General features: G+C 36.4%; 1 protein-coding gene across 19 annotated transcripts in view; it reads right to left on the bottom strand.

Moving 5' to 3' along the window:
• The window catches only part of ptprk (protein tyrosine phosphatase, receptor type K), a 125,380-nt gene that overhangs the window by 36,146 nt on the left and 83,386 nt on the right, over window positions 1-5,848 (bottom strand). The window lies entirely within an intron of this gene.

A 5,848-nucleotide genomic window follows, 5' to 3' on the forward strand; every position in this document is an offset into this window, starting at 1 on the left:
AAGAAAGAAAGAAAGAAAGAAAGAAAGAAAGAAAGAAAGAAAGAAAGAAAGAAAGAAAGAAAGAAAGAAAGAAAGAAAGAAAGAAAGAAAGAAAAAAGGAAAAAAATGAAACTGCCTGGATGTACTGAGAAACAGATAAAAGGAGCAAAGTGAGGAAGATGAGAAAACGGGAGAGAGAGTGGAATGGGTGAGAGACGATAACTAGTTTGGAAGGTGGCCAAAGTCAAATGGGACCAAGTCCAAAGGCAAACCACAGAGCATGCCTTGTCCCTTTCCCCTCCTCCTGTAGACTGACAAATGGCTGGATTCGTGTAGAAACTAAAAGCCTTTGTTCTTCACAGATGGAGCTTTGAAAACAACAACAATACCAATAAACACTAACAATAACACCAAGGACAGAAAGCTTCATATCAGCAGAATCCAGAGGTTGGAATTAAAGAATGGAAAACAAAAGGAAAGGAAATTAAACTAAATTAAATTAAACTACGCAAACAGGAACATAACCATCCTCCTCTACATGAAGCAACAGAAAGCCAACAAATAAACAGCGACTGTCTAACTAAAGAGAAAAAAGGGAAGATTAAGGAAAATTCAGAAAAGAGAGAGGAGGCAGAAAAAGAAAAGGTTGAAAGAAAACGTTATTTAATCCTGGTTAATCTGTCCAATTAGTTCCTGGTAATCCTCCACTGTCATGAGGAAGACAAATGAAACTCAATGCATTCAATCAGTCTCTCCTTCTGTTGCTCTCTTCATATGTCTGTGTCCCAGGGTAGGTGTTTGCATGTACTGTAACAATAGTGTTCACTTGAAATAAGGTTCTGATCGGGCATTGCAACCACAAAGTTTAACTATAAACCATAAACTAAAGCCATGCTTAAACGTTATTCTTCGAGATTTTTCTTCTGTCCTTCTGGTTTGTTGTTGTCAACAAACTGGTAGATTTAACATATTCATATGAGCATTTTGCTTCTACCTAAAGGGCTGGTTATCCTCCTGCAGCAGTGTGTCGCAGTGAGATTCTCGCAAATATTTTTGATTTATGCCCAATATTGAAGCGTGGTCTGTGCTATATTATTCCACGCCGCAACCCAAGAGTGACAATCACCAACTAGCTGAGGGTCGAGATACGGCCGAGGCGGTGAGGAAGTGGGGGCAACTTTGTGCGACAACGGAGGGACATGAGGGTGAAAAGGAGTGGGGATCCAGGTGGGAAAAGGGTCTCAGAGTTCTCACACACATTGCTCTTCTAGCTGGTCCATCTTCACGAGTCGTTTTCCACAATGGCGGTCATATAAACAAAACAAGCCGGTAAGGTACCAAACAGGAAATACGGATAGTGTAGAGCGGATGTACATTTGACCAATCAGAGGCCTCCTGTCTGCGGCACTGTCTGCGGTCACCTACAATTTTAGGAGAGGTGCACCAGAGTGTCTGCGGCAGGGTTTGGAGTCACATTTGCATCACTGCGACACACACACAGACTATTCGGTTTTGTTATATCCAAGTAACGTCTTCCTTTGGGCAACGACTTGAAGGCAGAAACTAAACTGTTCATAATTTATTCGTTATGGTACGCCAGCATTCATAACATGCAGGCGAATCACTGTCCCCCAGAAATTCGCGGTTATATTTTCTATATTTATATTTTTTAAAACAAAGTGGAGTGTGTATGATGTCATCCACATCTGATGGTTGTTTTGGAGACTTGTGTCCTCAAGATTCCACTCTTTGCTGCAATTCTGTGACAGTAAACGTAGGACTTTTTTTTTATTCTCTTACCATCCTCCTCACTGTGCGTTGTGGCAAGATAAACTTGGTAGCTCTTCCAGCCTTGTTTGTCACTGTTCCAGTTGTTTTAAACTTCTTAATGATTCCTCTGACTGTAGATACAGGCAAGTTAAGGCGGGTGGCTATTTTTTGTAACCATTGCCCATCTAATGAAGTTTGACGCACATTTGCCTTACTTGAATTGTGTGTTCTCTCGTTTTTGCCATGCTGACTAATTGGTAAGAGAATTAGGCCTCTGCATCACGTCATATTTATACCCCAGGGAAACAGGAAGTCATGATTTACTAATTAAAATCCTAGATACCCTGATTAACTTTAGCAACTACAGAAAAATACATTTAAAGGAAATCAATTACATTTTTTTAGCGGAATTGTTAGGGGTGCCAATAATTGTGGGACACATGATTTCCTCTTTTTTATTTTCTAAATGTGTGATTTTATTTTTTAACACCAAAGTAATGTACTTAAATAAAAGGTTGGATTTTTCTCTTTTTTTTGCATTTGGGTTCTTTATTGTTTAAAAGAAAAGGAGAATTTTTTTAAGTCCTCGACTACATCTTAAACAGGGTTGCCAATAATTGCGGAAGGCACTGTACTGTTTTTGCATGTGTAATGAGATAAACTTGTTTTAAGTCTAGCATATACTATTAAATAAAACACTTAATTATTTCACTGGCAATAATGTAATATGTTTTAACTAAAAAGATAAGATTTTCAATTAAATCATTCCCATTACGCAAAAAAAATTACAACAAGGCTGCCACATGTAAAACTTTAATTATTTAAAAAAAAAAACGTTTTTTAAGCATTTAACCCAAAAGAATGATTTTATCCTTAGCATGCATATAACTTTAACTCAATGTTTTCTTACTCCTTTTAGATCAGTTTAAGTCAGAAACAGAACAAACTTAATGTGTTAACAGTCAGCTGAAAGTTGATCTAAACGAATTACACTTCAGAGCCAATTTTAGAGGGGGAAAAAAAGGAAAACAACTAAGGGCTTAAGGTTAACATGTGACTGCAGGACAATGTGACATACTGCTAAAAGACAAAGAACAGGCAGCATCAAAAAGGCTGAGAATAAAAAACAGAGAAGAGATATGGAATTATATTCTATTGTATCTCTAATCTAACGAACATGTCGACCAGCAGACTCTGATCCTGATAACATGCTGAGGAATGCACACTGAAAACGTTATTATTAAAGCCCTGACCAGGATATGGTCCTCAATAAAATTTAGACAGATATCATTAGGTTTAGGAGAAACTACCGAAATCCAACTTGAAACTGGTGTAGAGGGCATCATTCCAGCAAAAAATAAACAGAAAACCTCATTATACTTATGAAACATTTTGGTTACATACATTTGGCAAGTATGTATTGTGTAATGTTCATGGTGTAATGTATCCATTTATTGAAACCCAATTAACTGTACATTTTTGTGGTCCTCTGATTCTATTGCTCATCCACACACTGCTCTTCACTTCAAGTTGATTATTTTTCACCCTTAAGACAAGAGCAATATATTCACATGAGAAGAAAAATATCAAGAAGATAAAAAGTCAGCACAGACACCAGGGCAGAGCATGAGGAAGGGGTAAAGATAGAAAAGTAAGAAACCAATGTAATGAAAATAGATGTAGACATAAAAGAAAAGAGGAAGAGCTGTCATCATATCAGCTACTCGGCAGAGTGTGCAATATCTCCCCAGGATTTTATTAACTTTATTGTTTTTTAATTAAACAGTCTTTCATATAGTGGCATGTTGAGCCTTTTTACCAGACGCCTGTGGATGGGTTTGCCTCTGTGTTTCTGTCTTCAAAATATAAAAGATCATATTCTGCAAACTACAGGTGGTGAGATCAGACAAACATAACCAAATAGAAAAGCAAAGGAATCATTACCATTTAAATAACATCTCTGGCCCATGTCTAATAACTAACACGAATGTAAGCTATAAAATTCTAAAGGTGCGTATAAATTTGCATGTGTGTGAGAGTGGCCTCAAAGAGATGAACTGAAAAAAAAAAGATATTCCTTTCATAAAAAAAAGAATTGGTGGAGCTCTGATATAAGAATCACTTAGTGTGTGTACCACCTGATTACTATGTTTGCTACGTACTCATTTAAGGAAGAGAGAGTACTTTGTGTATACAATTTTAACTTCATGAACCTTTGCAAGCACAAATAAGATTATACATATTTCTAACTGGATGACACAGATAACAAATTTGTATTTAATGATACGGAACTTTAATGGCGGCTTATTTTGCTTCCTAGCTGAGAGTTAAATGAGAACGTAGCAACGATGGTGGAGAGTAAATGACAAGATACAGCCAGAAGCTGGATAGCTTAGCTTTAGGTCTGGAAACTCTGGGGGATAAATGATTAAAAACCCCCACTTTTATTAGCTACCTGCAGAGATTCCTGGTATTTATTCCATTTCGCAATAATGTTTGCAACATTAGCTGTGATAAAAGCATAATGTATTTTACTGTAATTTATATACAGTGCCTTGGACATGCATGAATATATGTTATTGGGTAAAACCAGGTTTAAAAAGCCAGGACAATCAAGAACAAAAAGAGAGGGCTTTAATAAATACTACTCCACAAAAATATTTTTAACTGACCAGTTCATAAATACCTACATTATCGAAAAATGTTAAAAACTGCAGGCAAAGGGTATTCAATTTTATATTCTCGTACATGCAGTTTTTACCAAAAATCTTAAACGTGCATAAATTCTGTGACACCCTGGCATCTGAATTTAAAGCTGGGTTGAAAAGTGTGTGAGATGAGAGGTTACTTTTTTGCAATGATATATCTTTTAGAATTGTCTAATACTCCAAGGTACATAAAATGCATCAATGCATCAATTACATTTAGTGTAAGCAAATATAAGAAATTATCATTAACATCTAAATATAGTAAAAAATATTCTTTCCTTGTTGATTGTCACAAAAACAGATTTTTTTTTTTTTTTAAGTAGACACAAGAACAACTACTTAATGTAAAGACTGACTTGATTTTAACCTTTACATTCCCTTTTTGTTTCATTCTGTTGTCAGCAAATAATGGGAATAAAAATGTGTGTCCTTGAAGCTGATGTATTTTTAATTGTAAGAGTAGAGGAAATGTTACTTTACTCTACCTTCTTTAACAGGAAGCTGCTCAATAGACAAGTCGTCTGAACAAGTCTGACTTCCTCTTTGTCAATAAACAAGAACAGTCACAGACACTCGCATCCAAATTCATTCACCTACTCACACACATACACAGCCCAACACACACACAGGGGAGTTGGCAGACATCAGTCAGGCCCTGTGGTTATGAGTTTTCATCTCTTTCATTTTCATTCCTCAGTTTCATCATTCTCTTGCCTCTTGCTCCCTTGCCCCGCTCTGATTCTCTCCTCTCTTTCTTTTTCAGCCTTATTGTTTTTCATCACATCTCCATTGCTCTCTTTTTCTGTTTTTCATTCAAACTCATTGCTTTTATTTCTGTCTCTTTCTCTTTCATATCAACCTTTTTTTGCCCGCGCCGTCTCTCTCCCTCAGGCTAGCTGTGTTTATATTTCAGTCGTTTATTTCTACAAATGTCAGACAGTGTTTCTGCCCTCCGTCTATTGATCCACAGAGAGCCAAGAAGATGAGGGGAGTGAGGCACAGGGAAAGGGTGGAAAGCAAATTACTATGAAAAAAGTAGGAATATAAAGGAGGAGCTGCAAATATTAGTTAAAAGATAGATAAATATAAAACGGTTCAGGACTGAGAGGACTAACGAAAATGTTATCTGAGAAACCATAGACTGGGTTTTTCTTTTTAATATATCCTCTCCCTTAACTCCCCATGCACTGAATCTCTTCTCACTGTCCGCATATTTCCTTGCCAAATAAAATTTAGATTCTAATACAAAAGGGAAACAATTGATTAGGATAGTTAAAAAAAATTGTTGGAAACAAATATGCACAAGAAAACCAAGCTACTCTCTGAGTATATGTACTTGTGATGGAGAGCAGAGGCTCCATCCCTATTAATTGATATTTATTTATAGAACA

This window comes from Cyprinodon variegatus, unplaced genomic scaffold, assembly GCF_000732505.1.
Source record: "Cyprinodon variegatus isolate N-32 unplaced genomic scaffold, C_variegatus-1.0 Scaffold37, whole genome shotgun sequence".
In the NCBI taxonomy this organism is placed as follows: domain Eukaryota; kingdom Metazoa; phylum Chordata; class Actinopteri; order Cyprinodontiformes; family Cyprinodontidae; genus Cyprinodon; species Cyprinodon variegatus.